Source organism: Podarcis melisellensis, assembly GCF_964234715.1.
Source record: "Podarcis melisellensis genome assembly, chromosome: 1".
NCBI classification, from domain to species: Eukaryota; Metazoa; Chordata; class Lepidosauria; order Squamata; family Lacertidae; genus Podarcis; species Podarcis melisellensis.
Window position 1 is genome coordinate 14155598 of NC_138528.1, and position 25715 is coordinate 14181312.

Consider the following 25715-nt stretch of genomic DNA (forward strand, 5'->3'; position numbering starts at 1 on the left):
CCCCCCCCCCCGGTGTAAATTCTATGACAGGCGCAGTTTTTCAATTTCCTGGTTTTATACAAAGTGGGGGAAGGTTGCTGACTCCTACACACTGGAGATTTAGAGAGAGGTGGGTGAGTGCAGGGGCAAGGATCTGCCTCCTGCAATTCAGTGCAAGCAAAATCCTGTAAAGGGTTTAGAAAGGGCAGGACTTTCAGCACAGAGAGTATTTCTGCACCTTTTCTGTATTTCATCGGCGTGCATGCAGACAGGCAACAGGAACAGTCTGTGCCTTATCCTTGTGCCTGGTCCCTGGGTTGTTAGCATGTCACTTCCTAGATCCTTCACAGAGATGCTATAGCACCTCAGTAAAGAGATACTGACTTTCACACAATGCGCTTTGTTAATGTCAGAGTTGTGTAAACAGTGACGGTCTCTCTTTTCCTCCGCTGCTGTACAAGTTGTCTCGGGACGGAGAAAAGATTTTAAGGTTTGTGATCGGGACAGGCAGGCGGCAAAGGCACGCAGCTAATCTCCCCTGGCATCTCCTCAACTCACACTCCCCCCAAAAGGGTGGCATCCAATTAAACAGTTCCACTGGCACCAAGGACTTTCAACTGTGCAATGGAACTAACCTGCCTTCGTCTTTGTTGTGGGAAGAACATCTTTAGGGGTTGCACAGCATGAAAGGTCCTTGGACGGACTAGTGGAACTGTCTAGTTGGACACCACCCAACATTATAAACAGTAGATGTATGCAAATGTAACCGGTAATCCTGTTTTTTTGCCTCCCTTTGCAGGAAGGAAGGCATTGCACAACCTCTTCCAGACTTACACAATGCTGGCTACTTCACTACGCCTTGGGGATATATCTCAGGGATATCTCATGAGTTGCCTTTTCTGCTTGCCAGTACACTGAAGAACACAGCAGTCTTTTATACAGAGCCCAACCTAGATGCATCTAGCTCAGGTTGTCTCAAACCTGGGTCTGCAACTGTTGCTAGACTACAACTCCCGTCATCCCTAGCTAGCAGGACCAGTGGTCAGGGATGATGGGAGTTGTAGTCCAAAACCAGCTGGGGACCCAAGTTTAGCTGGAACCCTGATTTAGCTGAATACGTGCCCACCTTAATGTCTGTCAGCAGCTCTCCAAAATTTGAGAGCCCTACCAGCCCTAGCTGGAGATGCCATGGACTGAACCCTGGACCTTTGCAAGGAAAGCAGATGTTCTGTTGCTGGGCTACAGCCCTTCCTTGTGTCCCAGATATCCAGCGCTTGAAAACAGAGGTTAATCAGACTCAAACAGCAGCCCACAATCCCAGCAAAAGGAAGCACACTTGCACAGGAAACACACAAATATAATTTCTGGGGCTACAAGGAGCAGACAATCCACATGGTTTAGAGAGATATAATTGCTTCTGTTAATATATATTAATGCCCAGAACATTGGAGGCTATACACCACACCCCCTCAACAGTATTTATAGGAACTCAAACACTGAGATCCTGCTCTGTTCCAGTAACAAGAAGCCGAAAGCACCAGCCTGAAGATGACGAGTGAGACCTCGTCGAAACGTCGCCTAGACACCCCAACTTTTACACGGGAAGACACCCGAGGACACCAAAACCTGCATTCCTGTACCCGTGAAAATCTACGAAAGCAAATATATATATATATATATATATATATATATATATATATATATATGCATTCATATGAATGCCAGCATTAGACCACATAAGGACTGTGGATCCACAAGGCCTTACATGGCTAGGCTTAAACTGAATGTTTTATCATTTCTTTTCCTATTATGACTACTTATCTACCTGTTTAAGAAGGAATGGTGCTTTAAGCCCTATGCAAAACATCAATAGGCAATCAGCAGCAAAATTGTAAACTTTGAGGTGCAAGAGTTTTTCGTGATGGGTTCCAAAACCACACCTCTTAAGAAAATCCAGCCAGCTGCCCATATCCATCTATTCCCACTAACAATATGATACTCTCTTTTTTAAAAAAAAGGACCAGCTAACAAGATATATGGCTTATTCAGCTATGTTTTACTCAGAGTAAACCCACTGGAATTAATGGACCTAACATAGCCATGTCCATTCATTTCAATGGATCTACTTTGAGTAAAACTTAGTTGAATTCCTCCTCCCTGTTTACAGAATAAATCCCAGCTTGTTTTTTTAAAAAAACAACAACACCCCCCCACACACACATTGAGCTTTTACAAAATACCTCCAGTCACCTGAAATTTAAACTTGGTGTTTAATTAGAAATGCAAGCACTCCTGCAAAGAAATGTCACCTTTTAAACTGCTAAGGTGAATCAAGGACAAAGAAAAAAGTACCAACAAACCCTGACTTACTTTCTTTTTCTTTCTCTCTCTCTGCCTCCCTAGCAGCTAACCTATCACAAACAGTAGTAAAACTTGAAAGCCTCCTTATCACCTCCTTTACCCCCCACCATTCTGCCGGATGACCTCATTGCTCCTGCTCTAAAAGATGTCCTGCACACCATTACAGGCGATAAAAAGTCTTACATTATTATTATTATTATTATTATTATCATCATCATCATCATCATCATTATTTTGATTTCTTACTTGCCCATTTGCCAGAAGGTTTCAGGTCAGGTCACAGCAACTTAAAATTCAATATTAAAAAAACAACAATTCTAAACAAACGGCTGTCACTATACATTAGGCTGGGCAGGGTGAAGGTATTTTAAAAGCCTGGGATTTTACAGTAGGTGGAAAAATAATCCCTGCTTGTGGAATGTCCTCCCTGGTGAGACGTCTCTGCCTCCCTCATTTAAAAGCATTCCTGCTCACCCAGCCGTTTGTTGGCTCAAAGATACTGGCCATGGCAACCATGAACTTCTTAGCGGTGAGAGGAACGTGGTTGCTTTTAGGTGATTTCAAATATTTAAAGTAGTTTTTGTTAAAAAATATATATTCTTAATTGTGCCATTGCAACTTTTTTGTGTCAGTTGCCCTCAGCTTCTCCGGTAAGAAGGGCAGGATGTAAATTTAAATACAGTGGTACCTTGGTACCTAGGGACGCGGGTGGCGCTGTGGGTCCCTGCTCCTGCCAACCTAGCAGTTCGAAAGCACGTCAAAGTGCAAGTAGATAAATAGGTACTGCTCCGGCGGGAAGGTAAATGGCATTTCCGTGCACTGCTCTGGTTCGCCAGAAGCGGCTTAGTCATGCTGGCCACATGACCCGGAAGCTGTACGCCGGCTCCCTCAGCCAATAAAGCAAGATGAGCGCCGCAACCCCAGAGTCGGTCACGACTGGGCCTAATGGTCAGGGGTCCCTTTACCTTTACTTTGGGTTACAGATGCTTCAGGTTACAGACCCCATTAACCCAAAAATAGTATCTCGGGTTAAGAACTTTGCTTCAGGATGAGAACAAAAATTGTGTGGCAGTGGCATGGTGGCAGTGGGAGGCCCCATTAGCTAAAGTGGTACCTCGGCTTAAGAACAGTTTCAGGTTAAGAACGGACCTCCAGAACGAATTAAGTTCTTAACCCGAGGTACCACTGTACATAAAATATAATTGTGGAAGAAGTGGCTTTTGAGGAGAGACCGAAGTGGGAGAAGGAAGCAAAGGGGTTGTTGGCAGATGACGTTGTGCCTTGTGGAGATAAAAGACCAGTCTTTAGAGGTGCCACAAGACGCGATAGATTTATGGTGGCATAACCTTCCGTGGACGAGATCCCACTTCATCCAATGAAGTGGAAATCCACCAGCCTCAACTTGGGTCACTTTGGTGCTGCAAATGCAGCAGTTTGCCTTCATGCCTAGATGTGCACTCCATTGTCTCTTCCCTGACCCACAAAAGGTTGGCAATCCCTACTACAAAGACCTTATGAGCATTTGCTGAAGCAGGCTGTAAAATTGAAATAAGGACATCTGCACAACTGAGCGTGGTTCTAGCTAGATGTCATCCACTTCCTTCCATGGGTTTTTGCTTAGAGCTGAGTCTTCAACCCAGAGTTCAGTTTTTATTAATCCCCCAAGACTGCGGTACCCACAAGCATGACTTTTTTTTTGAAGTTTCTGCCCCATCTTCTAAAATTCAAATCCTCTAGCAAAGCAGATGCTTGTTTGCCCATCTGCAGTGGGGTGTCTGCGCCACAATCGCTTGAGGGAAGAGGTCAAAAGGTTGACCACAAGAGAGGAACCAGGTCAAATGGGCAGGAGGTGCAGGATGTTTGCTTCTTACTATCTCCAAACTAGAGGGCAAGCAGAGGTCACCAGAAGGCAACCACAGAAAGCCTGCAACACACACACACACACACACACACACACACACACACACACACACACACAGCATCTGCTGCCTACCACAAATTTCACCGTAACTCCTGAGTGAGAGAAACTCCCAAATCTTGGCAGCTTACATTTTTATCTGGCAGCCAATGTTTGAGACTTAGATATAAAGTGAAACTTCAGGTTGTGAATGTGATCTGTGCGGGAGGCATGTTCGCAACCCGCAGCGCGGCGTCTGCGCATGCTTGGATCGTGATACAGTGGTGCCTCGCAAGACGGAAATAATCCGTTTCGCGGGTCTCTTCGTCTAGCGGTTTTTTCGTCTTGCGAAGCAACCCTATTAGCGGCTTAGCGGATTAGCACTATTAGCGGTTTAGCGGATTAGCGGCTAAAAGGCTATTAGCGGCTTAGAAAAAGGGGGGGAGCGAAAAAAATCGAAAACGTCTTGCGAAGCAAGCCCATAGGGAAATTCGTCTTGCAAAGCGCATCAGAAAACCCTTTCGTCTAGCGGGTTTTTCGTCTTGCGAGGCATTCGTCTTGCGGGGCACCACTGTACAGCGCTTGTGCGCAAAGCGTGATTTAGTGCTTCTGTGCATGCATGAGCGCCGAAACCTGGAAGTAACCCGTTCCGGTACTTCCGGGTTCGGCGTGGTGCACAACCCGAAATCACGTAACCTGAAGGGTCTGTAACCCGAGGTACCACTGTATAAGCTACCTGCCAGATGGCACCTTAAGCCTAGGTTAATAATAATAATAATAATAATAATAATAATAATAATAATAATTTATTATTTATACCCCGCCCATCTGGCTGAGTTTCCCCAGCCACTCTGGGCGGCTTCCAATCAAGTGTTAAAAACAATACAGCATTAAATATTAAAAACTGCCTTCAGATGTCTTTAAAAAAGAAGATAGCTGCTTATTTCCTTCACATCTGAAGGGAGGGCGTTCCACAGGGCGGGTGCCACTACCGAGAAGGCCCTGTGTCTGGTTCCCTGTAAACTCACTTCTCGCAATGAGGGAACCGCCAGAAGGCCCTCGGCGCTGGATCTCAGTGTCCGGGCTGAACGATGGGGGTGGAGATGCTCCTTCAGATATACAGGTTACAGTTGCTACAACCAAATGTCTAGGTGCCTTTTTTCTCCCCAGTGAAATTTATTATGATTATTATTATTCATTTCCATACCACTTTATATTTTAAAGAAAAAATCTCAAACCAGTTTGCAACACATTAAAACATCAAACGAAACAGTCTAGAGCCGTGGTTCCCAATGTGGGGCACACGTCCCAAAGGGGGGCAATTTGATTTTTAAGGGGCGCAATTCGAGAATGAGTTATTAACAGTGAATTAGGCTTCCTCTAAGTGAATAGGAGTTCACTTTTTGAATAATAAGAATTATATGCCATGGGGGGAGCACATTGGGATTTTAGAGATGTTTAGGTGGGGCATGGCCCCAAAAAAAGGTTGGGAACCACTGATCTAGAGTAAAAGAAATTCAAGGGTTCAGAAATTCAGATCCTTGTCTAGGGAATATTCTGCTTTCCTCATATTTACTGTCTCTCTCACCCCTTTTTCCACTTCTCTTTCCTCCACAACCACACTGATGACCACAAAAATGCCTCAATTTGACTGTAATGACCTGTATGAAGGACTATGATTTGAAAGTAGAGACAATGAATGAACTCTTGTTGCTTATGGAAAATCTTAATAAGAACACAATTTTTAAAACGGTATCACACATCAACTTTACTTAGATTTTATCCTTTAGTGGATTGCACCAAGTTCCTATTCAACTGACCCTTAACAGTGCAATCCTATACACAACTACTCAGACGTCAGCACTATAGAGTTTGATAGGACTTACTCCCAGGTTAAGTGGGTGCAGGATTGCAGCGTAAGGATATGATAACCATCACCCAGGAATTGCATTTCTCCCTTAAATACCTGCAATGAAGTGTTTGGAAAGCCTTAATAAATACACAGTACCTACAATTATGATATTGTTAATTAAGTGTCTATTTCCTAGCATGTGCTCAGTCTTGAAATACTGCAAAAACCCAAAATAAATCCTACACAGAGTTCTCAAAACAGAGAGATGCAACAAGTGCATTTTTCCTACTTCCTGGAATCAACATGAACGATTACGTAGAGTTATTGCTAAAACCCCCAAATTATTTACACAACGTCCTCTGAACATACAAATTAGTAACACATTTTCACATTAAGATCAGCCAAGGTTAAGAACCCAGTGCCAAATTATAATCCTCAAGTAAGAATTGTTGCAAGGACCCTAAATTAATTTTTTTAAAAAAATTCTACACGTTCACAAAGTAGTTTCCCTCTCACGAAGAACAGAGGTCGACCAAAAAAATGCCAGCACACTTTCCGTATCTTACGACTGAACATTATGCTGTTGCAAGAACCCAAAAGCCAATTGCACAACCACCACAGATTCTAATAAACAAGAGGTTCTAAGCAGCAACATGTTGCATGTGTGTGTGTGTGTGTTGTGGGGGAGCCTTAAGACTCCCCAGGGTGAGTGAAAAGTCAGCTGGGCAAGTGAGTTAGTGACCAGGTGAGCAAATGACCAGGTGGGTTGACCAGCTGGTGAACAGGTGCAGCACAGCCTGCATCTAAATGGGCTGGCACACAGGTGGCTTTTTCCCTCTGGCAGATAGTCTTGTGGCCAGCTCAGCTCCTCTCCAGCTGTGGGAGGAGGGTGGAGGCAACTCTAAATAATAATAATAATAATAATAATAATAATAATAATAATAATAATAATGCTTTTATTTATACCCCACCCACCTGGCTGGGTTGCCCCAGCCACTCTGGGCGGCTTCCAACACACATAGAACTAATAATAAAACATAAATAGTAACAATCTGATCCACTATAAAAAGTCAGAATAACTTTAGAATAAACAACTTATATCAAATAAAGCAATATTCAATAATCCGTTAGAATCCAACACTAAGCAAATAATAATTAAACAATAATTTGCACTTATCAGTTACAATAAAGAATTACGGATCAATAAACAATAAAAATAACAGCAAAACACAATACATAAAATACCACCAAATATACAAAACCATGTAAAAGGGTCAAATTGAGAAGCAAGGACACATAAGGACTCCTCCTTATGTGTGGGTGTTATTATTATCCTTGATTCATCAACTGCCTTCTAAACTAGTCTGAAGGCAATTCACACATGAAAAACAGTTAAAAACACACACATTTAAAACAAGACTGAAACCCTAACAAGTGGGCAGTCATGGTAAAGACCTATTTAAAAGCCTGCAGAAACAAAAATGTCTTCAGCTGTTTCCAGAAAGTGCAGATATTGGGTGCCTGTCGTAACTTGATGGGAATGTTATTCCACAGGACAGGGGCAGCCACCAAAAAAGCCCTGCTCCGAGGTACTGCTCTGATTTACTATCTGAATAACCCATTCAAAGCAAGGGTTGTCCCTTTGACTATGACAGCAATGGCTTTCCAGAATGGAAATAAAATCTAGGGTGAATTGCACCCTGCCCTCCTCATACCCCAAACTCGCTAGAACCAGCATGAGTTGAATGGACTACCAATGACCTCATTTTAATTTTTGGAAGAACCACTTGCCCCCACTAATATAGGCAAAGGTTAACTACAAGGAAATCCCAATCCCACATTTTTCAGCCCTCCATTTACATTCCACTGGGAATTGTTGACGAGAAGCACAATCTTTTCTCAACCAGTCACCCAGGGAAAGACACGCACCGGGCCTTCTTGTTTCAATTATAATATGTTCAAAAGGAACATAACACAGTTCTCTTGGGGGAAAGGGAAAGCAAACATGGTTCGACTTCCTTAGCTTCCCATATAAGTCAATGCAATCCTTCTTGGTGCTTGTCCCAAAACAGTCTTTGCAAACCACACTTTGGTCCTGCCACGGCATTGCCTTGGCAGGTTATTTAAGATAGTAAATCTTTCTGGAATCTTCATCCCGGGATCTTCATCCTCCCAGCCTCCAATAGGAGCAAGGAAACTTGCTAAATCTTCAAGAGGGAGTAGATGGAGGCTGTTGATGGAGCAGCTTTGCTCCCCCATCCCATACTCCTTTTCTCTATGGCTTTTTCCTCTTACCCTTAATTTGCCCTCCACTAAACCCATATCCACACCCCCAGCTATAACAATGGTACCTCTGGTTACGAACTTAATTCGTTCCGGAGGTCCGTTCTTAACCTGAAACCATTCTTAATCTGAGGTACCACTTTAGCTAATGGGGCCTCCCGCTGCCGCCACGCCACCGGTGCACAATTTCCGTTCTCATCCTGAGGTAAAGTTCTTAACCTGAGGTACTACTTCTGGGTTAGCGGAGTCTAGAACCCGAAGTGTTGGTAACCCGAGGTGTTTGTAACCTGAGGTACCACTGTAATAGCCAAACTACTTAAAAAAAAAAAAACTGCTGAAAAAGGAGGCTAAAATACAATATAGAAAAGACCAGGTGGATTGAAGCAAATTTATAGGAAATGGTTGAAAGAATAATCTATTTTTGTCCTCAGAATTCCCTTAGCTTGCTTTTTAAAAAAATATTGGTGCTATAAGCACAGCTGTCAATGTTTCTCTTTTTTAAAGGGAAATTCCCTTATTTCGAATAGGATTCCTCGCAAGAAAAGGGAAAAGTTGACGGCTATGGCTATGAGTGCTATACCTTGCGAGTAAGCGCCATCAGAAAAAGGACTGCGAAAGATTTTTGTTGCACCTTAAAGACAAGCACATTTATTATGGCATAAGCTTGAGCGGACTGAGATTTGCTGCACCATGCCTCGTCCACAAATGTTTATGCCAGAATGAAATGTGTTAGTCTTTAAGATGCCACAAGGCTCTTGTTGTGACAGGCTCACACAGCTACCCCTTCTGGAAACTGTCAGCAAAGGAGCGCTGATGAGTTTGCTAGCTGCAGCCTCTTCCTTTACAAGCTCAGATTTTTCTGCCAAATTATTTTTAGGATGCCCAGTTTGGACAGGACACTTCTCAGGCAGTTCTGAAATCTGCCAGGTTCAGACTGCGTGGAATAGCTGTTTGCTGCTTTGGACTAAAAAGGGGATATATATATTTTTTAAAGGAAAGCGATGATGACGGTTCTCTAGTAAAGTAGATTTAGGCCACATCAACCATATATATTTAAAGCAGGGTTTCCCAAACTTGGGTCTATGGCTGTTTTTTTGGACTACAATTCCCATCATCCCTGACCACTTGTCCTGCTAGCTAGGGATGGTGAGAGTTGTAGTCCAAAAACAACTGGAAACCCACCCAAGTTTGGGAAACCCTGATTCAAATCATTAGGACACCACTGTAACAGTCATGGCTTCCCCCAAAGAATCCTGGGAACTGTAGTTTGGTACAGGTGCTGAGAGTTGTTAGGAGAGCTCTATCTCCCCCACAGAACTACAATTCCCAGAGTTCCCTGGAAAGAAGGCTTGATAGTTAAACCATTCGATATAAGCTGCCGATGTTTCTTATCTCTATCGACTTTCTCCACCCCATGAATAATTTTATATACCGTATTTTTTGCTCTATAAGACTCACTTTTCCCCTCCTAAAAAGTAAGGGGAAATGTGTGTGTGTCTTATGGAGCGAATGCAGGCTGTGCAGCTATCCCAGAAGCCAGAACAGTAAGAGAGATTGCTGCTTTCACTGCGCAGCGATCCTTCTTGCTGTTCTGGCTTCTGAGATTCAGAATATTTTTTTCTTGTTTTCTTCCTCCAAAAACTAGGTGCGTCTTGTGGTCTGGTGCATCTTATAGAGCTAAAAATACGGTACCTCTTTCATACTCACCTTCCCCCCCCCGAGCTAAAAAGCCCCCAATGCTGGCCTTTCTGTTGCTTTAGCCCTCTGATAATGTTGGCTGCCCTTTCCTGAACCTTCCCCAGCTCCACAACATCCCTTTTGATGCATGGTGACCAAATCTGCAGACAGTATTCCAAGTACGATTGCATCATCGATTGCATAATGGCATTATGATACTGGCAGTTTTACTTTCAACCCCTTTCCTAGCACGGAATTAGCCTTTTTCAAAGCTCTCACATGCTGGGCTGATATCGTCACTGAGCTATCCGCTATGACCCTGGTCAGTCATGACCAGTTTAGACCTCATGAGTGCACATGTGTGCAGTTAGGGTGTTTTGCACTTGAATAATGCCCATTCATCCAGTCTGGAGATATCCTTTTGGGACTCCTTGCAATCCCATCTTGTTTTTTTCCAACCTGTACAATTTAGTGTCATCTCTAAACCTGTCCACCTCACTGCTTGTCCCTATCTCCAGGTTATTTATGAACAAGTTAAAAAGTCGTGGAAGTCCTCAGTTGTGGAAACTGTCCATTATTCCTACTCGCTGCTTCCCATTTTTTAAACCAGCTACTGAACCGTAAAAGGAGATCTCCTCTTATACCATCACTGCCAACGTTCCTCTGGAGTCTTTGGGGAGGGATTTTATTGAAAGCTTTTTGGAAGTCCAAGTACATAATTAAAGACCAACTAAGTTAGTTCTTGGTATGAGCTTTCGTGTGCATGCACACTTCTTCAGATACGTATCTGAAGAAGTGTGCATGCACATGAAAGCTCATGCCAAGAACTAACTTAGTTGGTCTTTAAGGTGCTACTGGAAGGAATTTTTTTTGTTTTGACTATGGCAGACCAACACAGCTACCTATCTGTAACAAGTACACAATGTTAACTTGATCACTTATATCCATATGCTCGTTGATGCTCTGAAAAATTAGTGAGACAGGAGTTGCTCTCCAGGAAGCCATGCTGATTCTGTCTCAAAAAGACTTGTTCTTCTATATATAAAATTATTCTATTGTTAATCACGTTTCCCACCAGTTTTCCAGTTAAGCTAAGCGGCCTGTAATTTCCTAGATTCCCGTTTAAAAATTGGTATTGCATTGGTCACTTTCTAGTCCCAACATATGGAGGCTGATCTTAGGGACAAGTTGCATATTTTTGTTTGAAAATCAGCATTTTTACATTTGAGTTTGGAAATACACCATCTGGAGCTGAGAGTTTGTCTGTTTTTAATTTGTCAATAAGTCCTAGAACCTCGCCACATTGGTTCTGTTTCTACAAGACTTGTTCTTTTATGTGCTTAGTAATTCTTTAATAGCACTTTCCACCAGATGTTAAGCTAACTGATTTCTAATTTTCCAGATTTCCCTAGATTCACCCCCCCCCCTTTTAAATGCCAGTCTCTATTTGCCCTTTTCCTGGAGGAATGTTGTATCTCTGCAAACAGTGAGCTAGGAATCCCCAGAAGAGATTTCTCAGCAAATTAAGAGTTCCTAGGATTCTTCGATGAAACAATATTCACATGTTTTAGTCCAATTCGCCCACCAATTTTTTCTTGAGATGTGCTTTGGGGCCTACACTGCCAGCGATATTACATGCAGATAGAGTGGAACAGGCTTGTGTTTATTTAAGGGGGATGGTATGTGTAAACAGAATAATCCCCAGTCCTTAGATGGAGTGCTCTGGAGACTGTTAGCTTTCCATCCAAGAGGCTTCACATCTCCTGAATGCATCAACGCGAGGCGACAAGAGACGACAAAATCCCCCCAAGGCGAACAGATCTGTCAAACGGAACATTGCGAAGGGTAGACAGAAACCAACATCTTTCAGCCGGTCCTGTTTGAAGACAGGCTCTGTTCCTAGATAGTACCCGAAGCCGCCTCCAGTCTAGAGCTTTTAAGACGCACCTTTCCTCCCTTTACAGGGGAGAGATTGCATCTCCCGTTCAGTCACAATGTCACCTCTGCAGCTGGGAATAGAAGGCTTCGGTCTTTGCTCTGAAAAGCCACCCGGCCAAATCAGCTCAAGGAATTAAAAAAGGACGTGGTCTGCCAGAAATCCAGGGATCATGTGGTCTCGCTCATGATGTAATGTCCTCATAAGGCAGGCTTCCTGGCACGAAGTAGGTTTTAATGAGTGGGGGAAGGGGGAGGGAAAAAGAATGGCTGGGGTGGCGCTAATTGTTGTTCGGCTGCTCTGCATTCTCTTCCCATCTCCCCAGCCGGCTGCTGGGTCCTCTAATGAAGGCGCCTCCTTTGCAGCCGCCCCGCAAGAAGAAGAAGAAAAAGCCTGTTATGCAATCTATGCAAATGATAACAAGGCAACCTGTCTGATAAAAATAGAGGGTAATGGGGACACCAGAGCGCCCTGTTTATATCCAACGATCACTTAAAAGAGGCAAGTCACAAGTCAAGCAGAAAAAGGAGGTCCAATTTGGGACCACACTACTTGGCAGGTGAGAACATTTTGCAAAGGATCTTCCATATGAAAGCAAACAAAAAACTGACCTGGATTTATGGAGCCAGTGTGAACTTAGGGTTGCCACCCGTCCCTGAATAATACAGGATTGCCCCATATTTCGATGTAAAATGCTATGTCCGGTATTGATAGTTTTGTCCTGTGTTTCAGGACTTCTCTATCTCTCTCTCTCTGCCAAGTTAGGGACCCTCTCCAAATGCATGTGAAAGGTCACATATTTAAGCTCTGGGTAGCAAAGCACAGACAGGTTTACAAGTGTGTGTGTGTGTGTGTGTGTGTGTGTGAGAGAGAGAGAGAGAGAGAGAGAGAGAGAAAGAAATTTCAGAGGGGCCATCCTGTAAGATATTGTAATGGATTGCTTTGAAATCGCTTCAGTGCCACACACACACACAAATTCTCCCCCCAACTGCACCGCCCCACTCTCTTCTGTATTTTGCCAAAACAAAGGTGAAAAGCCTGAGTGTGATGGAGTGGCCAGCGTGTTGGACAACGACCTGGGTTCAAATCCTCACTCGGCCATGAAGTTAACTGGCTGACCTTGGGCCAAACCAGTATATCTCAGGCTAACCTATCCCACAGGGCTGCTGTGAACTGCAGTTCTGGAAGGGGAAATTCCAGTCCTTTGTGAGCGGGGTGTGTGTGTGTGTGTGTGTGCTTTCAGTGTGCTTTAAATGTCTGGTGTGTACACAGCCCATGTCTCCAAGGTCCTAGCCTAACCACTTCATTGCACTGTATCTAAAAGCGTTTTTAAAAATGTATTAGGAAAAAAATAATTGTCTTGTAATATATTCACCGTTTAAAATCACCAGTTGCAGCAATCAGACAATGCACTGCACCTTAATGTTCATGCACATGCAACAGAGCCCAAACTCCTGCTTCAAAGTTCTACGGGAGGGGTCTAAAACCTTGTTGTTTAGTCATTTAATCGTGTCCCGACTCTTCGTGACCCCGTGGACCAGAGTACATGATTTTTAATATGTCGCCCTCAAAAGACTGAAGAAGCCCAGTGATTTTGACCAGGAGAAGCCACAGGAAGCCAGTAAGGAGGTGGTACCTGAGAAACAGGTTCTGTTTGTATCACGGGGGGGGGGGGGGGGACATCACAGGGAGATTCTGAGTTCAGCCCTGCACAGATGCACTCAAAGTAAATCGTCACTGAACAACTAATCCCATGGCTGCTAATCCTGCTACAAATGGTTCTGCAGGACGGACTCTGAGAATTAAAACACACAACTTGCAAAGGCCTTGCTGACGATGGGCAAGTTTACCATGCGCCTTGCAAGGCAAAGGTGCTTCTCTGCTCCCTGTGCCAAGCGTGATGGAGCAGGTGAGAAACCCCCACAACCTGCCCCCGTTTGCTCCAATACGGCCCATTTGTTTATGTTGGAGCATCCGGAACGCAAGAGGCGACTGTGTGTGCGCACGGGTGCGCGTATGTCACTCAGCATCACCCTCCAAATCGCTGAACATCTGGAGCAGCGGTTCCTTCCCAGCTCAAGCTTGTTTGCATTTCTGCAGTGCCAAGTTCATTTTAAGAAAACAGCACAGAAGGGAAACCCAGAGGGGAGTCTAATTAATAAATCACAGCTCTAACAGACAATACATTCTGGCTTTTGGCCACCAAGCTAAGCATTAAAAAACAAAAACAAAAAAAACCAGAGGATGTTAACCAGGGTGCTGGGTATTCTCAGCGTTTAGGGAAATGGCTGCAAGGGGAGGGGGGGAGCATGGGATCTCCGTGAAATGTCATCTCACAATAAATGCTTTGTGCTCAAGAGAAGGCGCCGAGGGGACATAGGAGCAGCTTACTATTGTTCCCGTCAGGCTTCTCGAGAGTTTCTCCGTAGTGGTTCGCCCTGGGATGTCAGGGAAGTGTTATGACTGACTGACAGTTACATCAGCAGAGCTCCAGGGAAATGAAAAAGATGGCGCCAATTGTAAACATTTCCAACAAAAGCAAACCAGAGAAGACCCACAGTTGGGTTTTTGAGACATGCGTTCTAAGCCAGGCTGCAGAAGCAACGCATTCTTAAATCCATGGGGTGTGTGAGCATGTCTCTATGTGTTAACTCTTGGGCGCATCTGCATTACAAGACATCTTATGTCACTTTGCTGTCATGGCTTCCTGCAAAGGATCTTGGGAGCTGCAGTTGGGTAATCAAAAGAGATCTCCAGCAGAACTGTCAGAACTAGTTCCCAGAGTTCCTGGTGTGTGTGTGTGTCAGAATAGAGACCAATGATGATGATAATGATAATAAAATACCGTATTTTTCGCTCTATAAGACGCACCAGACCACAAGACGCACCTAGTTTTTGGAGGAGGAAAACAAGAAAAAAAAATATTCTGAATCTCAGAAGCCAGAACAGCAAGAGGGATCGCTGCGCAGTGAAAGCAGCAATCCCTCTTGCTGTTCTGGCTTCTGGGATAGCTGCACAGCCTGCATTCACTCCATAAGATGCACACACATTTCCCCTTACTTTTTAGGAGGGAAAAAGTGAGTCTTATAGAGCAAAAAATATGGTATTTCTTATACTCTGCCCATCTGACTGGGTTGCCCCAGCCACTCTGGGCAGCTTCCAACAAAACTAACACAGGATTTATTTATATTTGGTGAATATCGCTGCGCAGTCCTTCTGTAACTGCAGTTTCCACAACACAGCTTCCCAAGGGAATTCCAGCACAGGAACAAACCCCTAACGAGAAAGGTGTGTTGTGTGAACGCTCCCCACTGCAACCAACCCCAAGGTGCCTCCTTCAAGAACTCCCCTGCCCCTGCCCCCCGCCCCCCAACTTTCGAAACAGCTACCCCCCACTCAATTTGTTTAATGAGATCTGTGTGTTAGCCCGAGTTGATACAGTAATTATCCCAGATTAGTCTCGCTCACATTGGGAAGCTGCGTGAGCCTTTTGATCCGGGGAGCTGTCTTAAAAAATGAATGCATTCATGTATAATGCATCTGAAACTGCCGGCGTGGAGGTGGGGGGAACAATGAGGGGGCCTGTCGAAACCCTCCCAGCCCACATCCATTCGACGCAGGGGGCGAAAGAGCTCTGCGGAGCCACTTTTGCGGAGAGGTCAAGCCTCCCTCTTTCTCGTAGGCTGGGGGAAAGAGCTTAGACGGAAGGCCGGCAGACGCGATAAGTAGAAGAGGATTCGGAGTTTGCACAGGTCAAAGCACAGCTCGGGCTGGAGAGATTGGAAATGAGGGGTGCACACAGTACAGGATCTTCCCATGCACTTTCTCAGTGTTGAAGCATGAAGGGTGCGCCTTCAGTCACCTGCTTTACAAGGGAGGCTATGTCAGCAATCCCTCGGGAGACAAAAGGGCCATGGATAATTCATGCATTCCCATAATCTGAATAACTGCATTCACAAAACACAAAGAATACTGTTTTGCAGCCGGTGGAGTAGCGTTGGGCCTTGCTGTACTATAAACAGTCTCGTGCCAGAACTGCAGCCCACAACTATGTAAAGCGGGGTTGCCCAAACCTCTGAGTCCCGTGACCCCTTGATGAGCTTATAAAATGGGCATTGACCCCCAAACCAAATCCTCTGAAAATAATGTCAAGATATATCAATAGATAATCAACATTTATTAGTCACAGAACCGTAGGGTTGGGTGGCACCCCAAGGGTCATTTGGTGCAATGCAGGAATCTCAACATGTGGTCCCCCATCCAATTTGAAACCATACCAGGCCCTGCTTAGCTTTGCAAATGTTCTAGCAGTTTTGTATTTCTGACAATCGCCATAAAGTGTGGAGATACATAAACTATGTTATATTGTGGAATCACCTTACTTAATGCAATTTCCTCTCTCGCAAGGGAGCTGCACTCTGTACATGCCCCATGCCCTTTATTTCCGAGGTTCATAGTTCTTTATTATTATTATTTGCAAATGTCTTTTCAACCCATTTTTGCAAATGTCTTTTCAACCCATTTTTGAACCCTAGATCTTTATTCGACACCTGCATATTCTCATCAAAAGGGTCCATATCAATCACCCTGTGCAGGGTCTTTGAACATCCTTGCCGCTGCAGACATAGGAATCACAAGACTAAAAGAAGCCAATAATTTAGCCATTTGCAATACTTGCACTTCAATTTCTGGCCCTCTTTGGCTTCCTGACAAATCCAGACCCGTGACTAGATCATGAGAGCTAGGAGGAACAAAAGAAATAGGAACACCTGCAATCAAGGCGTAAGGGTCCTGTTTCTAGAAGTTGTACCAAGCCGTCAAGCTGGAACAGTGAACCAACACCTAGAACCAGTCTGGGATTGATGTCCCTGCATCAAGAACTCAAGTGCCACAAGATATACCACGTTGCACCAAATCACAGTCCATCTTTCACCCACCATCCTATCTCCAAAAGCAGCTGGCCATCATCTTGGCAAACATACCTTGGCCCTGCTCTGTGGTTTCCAACCAGCATCCAGTGCTACCACGAGAAGGACACCTTCTTCTCCTAAGGGTGGGGCTGCTGCTTCTACCAGTGTCACATGGGGATAAGTGAGGGATCATCAGCTTCCAACAGCGTGAAAGGTGTGCAGGGGCTCCGGAGAAGGGCAAGACCTACTGCTAAAGACCTACAGCTGAGGACTTCATGTCGAGAAGTGGTGGTATCCCAGCAGATGCCTAACTGAGTATTGCCCTTGTGTGGGGAGGTGTAACCTCCCATCCCTAAGTAGACCTCCCAAGAAGGGCCATAAGCTCAGGTACGGAGCTTTTGCTTTCCAGGCAGAAGGCCCCAGCTTCAGTCCCTGGCACCTCCAGCTAGGACCAGGAGTGACTCATGTCTGAAGCTCTGGAGAGACACTGCCAGTCAGGTGTAGACCAGGGGTAGCCACCAGACCCAGCCAGCATGGACCATCGTCAGGGTTAATGGGTGTTCCAAAAACATCTGGAGGACACTGATTTGTTCTGAATTGCCCTAAGGTAACGTCCACATTCCGGTGCTTTATTTCTTAATACCTAAACCTTTGATTAGGGACATGGGTGGCGCTGTGGGTTAAACCACAGAGCCTAGGGCTTGCCGATCAGAAGGTTGGCGGTTCGAATCCCCACGACGGGGTGAGCTCCCGTTGCTCGGTCCCTGCTCCTGCCAACCTAGCGGCTTGAAAGCACGTCAAAGTGCAAGTAGATAAATAGGCACTGCTCTGGCAGGAAGGTAAACGGCATTTCTGTGTGCTGCTTTGGTTCACCTGAAGCAGCTTAGTCATGCTGGCCACATGACCTGGAAGCTCCCTCGGCCAATAAAGCAAGATGAGCGCAGCAACCCCAGAGTCAGTCACAACTGGTCCTAATGGTCAGGGGTCCCTTTACCTTTACCTTTAAACCTATGATTCCTTACAGGACATCTTCAGGAGGAAAGGTTAAGGAGTAAACCCTACACAAACCTGGAGTAGAGTCTCTAAGGCAGTTGGATGGCGCCTTGTACACCTCCTTCCAGCAACTCCTGTAAGCCAAGCTGGTGCCAAACGTACAGTTCTGGTTTCCTTAGGACCACACCAGCGAGGCTGAGATAAAGGTCTTGTCGTCTGGGCAGCTCAGGACCGCCATACACACTGCCCAGGCAGGCCTGCACCCCAAGGAGGTCGCTTTGGTGCTGCTAATTCAGCAGTTCTGACTTCGCCCTTGGAAGAGCACTCCATTGCCTCTCGAGAAAGACAGGTGCTAACAATCTAGCTTTCTTGAACATCAGAAACGGTCCTCACCACCCTTCCTGGGAAATAAAAGTCTTCCTAACAATTTAAGCCACCAAAAAGAAACCGTAGAAGCAACGCCCCGCCATTTAAACTTATGTATTTTTAGAAACGCATTCGCCGTGGTGCTGCGATGCCACGGCTGCGTCACAACAACAGCAGAAAATTGCCATTATCTTGGTGGCAGTAGATGGTAGTGGGAGGCAGTGATAGTTTGAGGGGGTGCGCAGCAACATCAGATAGCAGCATCCCTTTTTTTGGCATCTGCTCAATGCTTACTAGTGCACTAAAAACATTGCCTTTGCAAACAGGGGGACAGAACGTCCTTCAAGAGAGCAGGCACGTGGGCAAACGGATGTTTTGCTGACAAGGGAAATCAGAGGGTTCAGCTCACCAAAGAAAGATGGGAGTATGCACTGAATTCATTACAAGGGGGGACGGGGACTGACAAATCACAGCATCACCCATGAAACAAGGTTTGGCTGGAAGGAAAGCATACAAGATTTTGTGCATGTCAGGTCTCAAGCCTGACTAGCACCACACTTGCTCTTCTAATCATCTCAACTTTAATGAAGTAAAATAATAATAATATCACTGCAGATGGTGACAGCAGTCACAAAATTAAAATACGCCTGCTTCTTGGGAGAAAAGCAATGGCAAACCTAGACAGCATCTTAAAAAGCAGAGACATCACCTTGCCAACAAAGGTCCGTATAGTTCAAGCTATGATTTTTCCAGTAGTGATGTATGGAAGTGAGAGCTGGACCAGAAAGAAGGCTGATAGCCGAAGAATTGATGCTTTTGAATTCTGGTGCTGGAGGAGACTCTTGAGAGTCCCATGAACTGCAAGAAGAACAAACCTATCCATTCTGAAGGAAATCAGCCCTGAGTGCTTACTGGAAGGACAGATCCTGAAGCTGAGGCTCCAATACTTTGGCCACCTCATGAGAAGAGAAGACTCCCTGGAAAAGACCCTGATGTTGGGAAAGATGGAGGGCACAAGGAGAAGGGGACGACAGAGGACAAGATGGTTGGACAGTGTTCTCGAAGCTACCAGCATGAGTTTAGCCAAACTGCGGGAGGCCGTGGAAGACAGGAGTGCCTGGCGTGCTCTGGTCCATGGGGTCATGAAGAGTCGGACACGACTAAACGACTAAACAACAACAACTAGTGTTCGTTGGGGGTTTCTTGGGTGGGATGTGGAATATCTACGGAATAGAGCATCTGGTTTGTATGCAGAGGCAACTAGCTGACCACTGCAAGAACAGGATGCTGGACTAAAGGGCCCCCTTGCCGGATCCAGCAGACATGTTCTGATGTTCTTATGTTCATGCAGATGGTTGCCCCAGGCTCAATCCCTTTCATCTCCAGGTACGTCTTGGAGAGAACCCTGTCTGAAATACTGGGAAGCTGTTGCAAGTCAGTATAAACCATAGGACCACTCTATTCTGCTTTGGTCAGACCACACCTGGAATGATGTGTCCAATTCTGGGCACCACAGTTTAAGGAGGATGACATGTGCAGAGGAGGGCAACCAAGATGATCAAGGGTCTGGAAAACAAGCCTTATGAGGAATGGTCGAAGGAGCTGGATATGTATAGCCTGGAGAAAAGGAGACTGAGAGGAGATATGATGGCCATCTTCAAATATCTGAAGGGCTGTCACATGGAAGATGGAGCAAGCTTGTTTTCTCCTGCTCTGGAGGATAGGACACGAACCAATGGATTCAGGTTACAAGAAAGGAGATTCCGACTAAACATTCAGAAAAACTTTCTGACTGTAAGAGCTGTTCGGCAGTGGAACAGACTCCCACAAGAGGTGGTAGACCCTCCTTCCTTGGAGGTTTTTAAGCAGAGACTGGATGGCCATCTGTCGTGGATGCTGTAGTTGAGATTCCTGCATTGCAGGGGGTTGGACTAGATGACCCTCAGGTCCCTTCCAATTCTAAGATCCTATGATTGTATGACCAATTGTCTGACTCCATGTAAGGGCAGATTCTTACGGGGGCAGCATCTGGGTGGAGGCAGGGAGGGGTTCCAAAGGAAGTATTATCTACATTACAAACTCATGTCAGTTTAAAAGCCATGTCTGCCCTTCACCCCCAAAATGGAAAAGGGATCCAGCGAACTGTGGATGAGGGCCCTGATAATTCTTTATTGGAGATCTATAGCCCTCTCCCCCCCTTACAGAATGACTGCTTCCAACGGGGAGAGGGAAAGATATGAAAATTACATTTTGTTTAAATCTGCGGCAAAGCTACAGAAGTGCTGTACGCTGGTCTCTCATTTTTTCTAGAGCTCTCCATCCTTGGCCATTTATTTATTTATCCCCCCTCCCTCCACTTCCTCATCTGTGCCAAGCTCTTCCTAATTATTCAGGAGTTTAAATGCTGCAGTCAGAATGTTATGCAAATGAAGTTCTGCACAGCTTATTCTAAGCACATCATCCAGCACAGGATTAAGGAGGGGTTTCTGTTGGAAGCCTGATGTTCTGTGCCTCTCTTTTTTTAAAAGGTTCCCCAAACATTTTAGGGTGGGGAGGAGGATTATTTAGGAAGAGACAGAGAAAGGGAACTATAAGAAACAGTCGTCCGCAGCAGTAGCTGGAGGAAGCCCTAACAGGTGAGGCACAGACATATTGCGGTCACTGTAGCTTGCCTCTAAGACAGACAGAAACATAAGAGAGTTTCTGGATCAGACCACGCAGCTTTCTAGATGGTTTCACATCAGCCTTAACAACAACAACAACAACAACAACAACAACAGGAGGCACAAGATAAAAGAAACCAAAATGGAGTGGCACAACGGTTCAGTGCGTTTGGCTGTTAACCAGAAAGTTGGTGGTTCAAGCTCACCCAGGTACTGCTGCGGGAGGATTTCTGCATTGCAGGGGGTTGGTCTAGATGGCCCTTGGGGGTCCCTCCCAACTCTACAATTCTATGATCTCCAAGTGGAACACAGGAAGCTGGAGTCAGACCGCTGTCAGTATGGCAGGGGTAGACTTTGGTCTTTCCAACTGCAGTGGTGCCCTGTGCGAGGTTAAGAATTCAGTGCCCCCAGCCTCTCGCCTTGCGTTCTGCCCAATTCGCTATGTCATTGTTGCAGCGTCCTGCAGCACCCCCAGGCTAAGCACCCAGTGTAGCAGAACCAGCCACACTGCCCGAAATTCACCTCTGAGCATGGCCTATATTGATGGGCAGTAGCTCCCCAGGTTTCAGACTGCGGTCTCTTCCAGTTCTACCTGGATATGCTGGGGAGTCAACATGTGACCTTCTGCATGCAAAACAGATGCTCCACTTGCAAAAGGGTTACTGTAGTAAATGTCCAACAACGTGTTTTGGAAAAAGCTCGATTTGTGCGGGGTTTTTTGGGGGGGGGGGAGTTTTCCTTCCTCAGGACAATCCAAAACATATATTTTACGTTAGAAAGATGTGTTAAAAACTTTTAAAACTCTGTAACAAACAAACAGTTTGCAAAGATAGTGCTGACCAACAGGGTATCTTGCAAGGCTTATTGAGATAATGGGAAATACTTTTCAACAACAAAACCCGAAGTACTATTAATGGAATTGTTGGTTCCGGGAAGGGGAACGGGCAAATTCCCACCACCCAGGAACTTCAGATCTGTAAACATCGTTCACTAGACAATCCCACTATTGTCTTCCTGGGGATGAAAGAGGCCCTGCCCTGGGATCACCAACAATCTTCCAATTCAATATCCCATTTAGTTTGTGGGAGTATGAGTGCATTAGAAATCAGGAGCTGTTACTGACTGAGCATTTGAACATGTCCAACAGCGAAGCACATCAGAATTAATGGGGGGGAAAGTGTTTCTGCATCTTCATCGACACACCTGAACTGGAGCGAGCCTCCTCTTTAATTTTTTATTTATTAAATTTCTATACATCCGAGGATCACAGGGCTGTTGACAATATAAAAACACAAGAGAAAATAGCAACAAACAAAAATAATAATCCCCCAGTCTAAAAGGCCAAAGATGGTTTAATTCGCCAAAGGCCTGAGAGGAGAGGAAGGTTTTTGCCGGGTGCCTAAAGATATGCAATGAAGGTGCAAGGCGAGTCTCCCCGGAGAGAGCATTCCACAAACAGGGAGCCACCATAGAAAAGTCTTGTTCTTGTGTTACCACCCTCTGGACCTCACGTGGAGGAGGCACACAAGGAAAGGCCTGGGATGATGACCACAGGGTCTGGGTTGGTTCATATGGAGAGAGGTGGTCCTTGAGGTATTGCGGCACCTGAGTGCTATACCAGCTGCACTGGCTCCCGGTAGAGTACAGGATCAGGTTTAAGGTGCTGGTTTTAACCTTTAAAGCCCTATACGGCCTAGGACCCTCGTACCTACGGGACAGCCTCTCCTGGTATGTCCCACGGAGGACCTTATGGTCTTCAAACCAAAACATCTTGGAGGTCCCGGGCCACAGGGAGGTTAGGCTGGCCTCAACCAGAGCCAGGGCTTTTTCGGCTGTGACCCCGATCTGGTGGAACGCTCTGTCACAAGAGACTAGGGCCCTGCGGGACTTGACATCTTTCCGCAGGGCCTGCAAGACAGAGCTGTTCCACCAGGCCTTTGGCCAAGCCACAGTCTGACCCCCTCCTTTGGTAATCCTCACAGAACTCTAGCCCAATGGTTGCCATTAATTTGACTCTGAATTGATTTTAGAATGTATTGATTTTAGAATGCTGTGTTACTTTTACTGTTGTTAGTCGCTCTGAGCCCGGATTCGGCTGGGGTAGGAGGGTGGGATATAAATAAAATATATTATTATTATTATTTTATTATTAAGGGTGGGATATAAATAAAATATATTATTATTATTATTTCATTATTAAGGGTTTATAGGTCAAAAGCTCAAAGCTACAACCATGAGTCTGACCAAACTGCGGGAGGCAGTGGAAGACAGGAGTGCCTGGCGTGCTCTGGTCCATGGGGTCACGAAGAGTCGGACACGACCAAACGACTAAACAACAACAACAGGTCAAAACCAGCCCAGAAACTAACTGGCAGCCAGTGCACTCAGACCAGGGTTGGTGTCAACCACCTTGCCCCAGTGAACAACCTGGCTGCCAAATTCTGCATTGGCTGAAGTTTCTGAAACATCCCTAGGTGACAGCAGTAGATCCAGGGATGCTCCTGAAATGCGTACCTGCTCCTTCTAAGGGAGTGTGAATACTACATCTACTATTATTAATAATAATAATAATGCAGGAATCTCCAACGCATTCAAGGTCAGAGGCATCGGGCACAGCAACTATCACACTGAAAATCGTTTTGTCAGCAGATACTGCAAAGTCAAGGGTTGGGTGGGGAGAGGAGAGAGGCAGCGCAGGTTTAGAAGATGAAGGGAGATCTGCAGTGCAGCAGCTTTCGAAAGCAAGAACCGCTGCTGTCAGGAAGCCCACAGTGACAGTAGCAGGAAGCCCTGGCCAAAAGGTACACCGCCACAAGGCTGGTCCCAGCATGCTACAGCTCACCAACGAATAAGGACCTTTGAAAGCCACAAACCCAAAGCATCTATCTTTGGGGGGGAAAGAAAAAGGAAATCTCCCAGGTCATTAAAGAGGCAGGTCAATGCAATCTGGGGAAGGAGCAGCAGCTATGGAGGGATGCTTAACAGACCATTAACCCTCAAGGCTATTAAAATAATGAACTGCAACTATTCAGAGATCAGGGAGTGAGTCAGGCAAGGGCAGAAGAGGCTCCCTCTCCTCTTGTTAACGGGATTTATGGGATGTTTAACATTAAAAATTAACACCCACTTTTCAAATAAAATGTTATGTGATCGAGGGGGGAGGGGGGGAGGAGGCAGAAAGGCTAAAAGGAGGATGACAGGCTGCCTGTCATATTAAGAGTTGGTAAGCTAGACTGCACACTCCTTGATTGCATGTGATGGTTTAAATAGATGGGAAAGTACCCTAGGCTTGAATTATGGGCAAAGAGGTGTGTGTGTGTGTTGGGGCCATCTATGAAATCCACAACCCCCTACTTCCCAATTTTAGTATGGTAACCCCTTCAAAAAAGGGGGGCAAGCACAAAAAAGTGAAGTGCCCCCCTGTAAAGTTAATACTAAAATGTAAAAATATCCTATTTGATTCTTGCTATCAGGGGCCCTATTATACCTGGCAGTGATGTTAAAAGTCACAGTGCCTCATCCAATCTAGCCTCGGGGGCATTGTGAAATACGCACAAAATGCCCACTAACCATACTTTGGCGTTTTCCACGTTAATTTCAAAATAAGAGTTATGCAGATGGCATGCAGATGCGAAAGGCAGCTTTCAATTTCGCCCGTGATGTATTTTCACTCCAGTCATCACTGCTGAACACATTGCTAGGAAGCCCGAGTTCCCAGACACACAGCAGGGAATTACCAGAGAACCAGCAGAAAGCAGCTAGCCTTGGAAATGCTACTGAATTATTCACCCTAAAATAATTAAGTACAGTGCGGTTTGCTCATCGGAGAAATCAGATAAGCTTTACGGCCGGTAGAGTGGAACGTCAGGCTAAGGCAAGGGTGCATGAACTGATTGTTTGCCCACTTGGCAATAGGAAAGGAACAACATGCCCAGCTTCAAATATTACTGAGGCCAACTCAAGATGCTAATATTAAGCCCTGCACGACTTGGGGGCCAGGTGCATCTGGGGACCACCTCTCACCTACCAAGACCTTGCATTCATCCCCTGAGGCCCTTCGTTGTGTGGCCCCCATCCAAAGGAGATGTGGAAGGTGGCAACAAGAGGACGGGCCTTTTTAGTGGTGGCGCCCTGACTGCGGAATGCTCTCCCCAGAGACATATGTCAGCCCCGTTACTGCCAACCTTTAGGTGCCAGATAAAGATGATTCTGTTCACCCAAGCATTTAGGTCATACAGTGGTGCATTGCAAGACGAAAAGAATCCGTTCCGCGAGTCTCTTCATCTTGCGGTTTTTTCGTCTTGCGAAGCAAGCCCATTAGCGGCTTAGCGAATTAGCGTTATTAGCGGCTTAGCGGGCTTAGCGGATCAGCTGATAAGCGGCTTAGCAGCTTAGCGGATCAGCTGATAAGCGGCTTAGCGGATCAGCTGATAAGCGGCTTAGCGGATCAGCTGATAAGCGGCTTAGCGGATCAGCTGATAAGCGGCTTAGCGGATCAGCTGATAAGCGGCTTAGCGGATCAGCTGATAAGCAGCTTAGCGGCTTGGGAAAAGGGGGGGGAAACCCCGCAGGAACTCACAAGACATTTTCGTCTTGCGAAGCAAGCCCATAGGAAATTCGTTTTGCAAAGCACCTCCAAAACGGAAAACCCTTTCGTCTAGCGGGTTTTCCATCTTGCGAGGCATTCGTCTTGCGGGGCACCACTGTAACTGGATTATAGGGTATGACTATACCCAAAGCCTGTACTGGTGTCCGTCTTCAAGAGGGTGGGGTAGGATCTTTCCTTTTTTCGTTATTG

At 45.6% G+C, this 25715-nt stretch overlaps 1 protein-coding gene across 1 annotated transcript in view; it reads right to left on the bottom strand.

Moving 5' to 3' along the window:
- The window catches only part of TRMT61A (tRNA methyltransferase 61A), a 65211-nt gene that overhangs the window by 8312 nt on the left and 31184 nt on the right, over positions 1-25715 (bottom strand). The window lies entirely within an intron of this gene.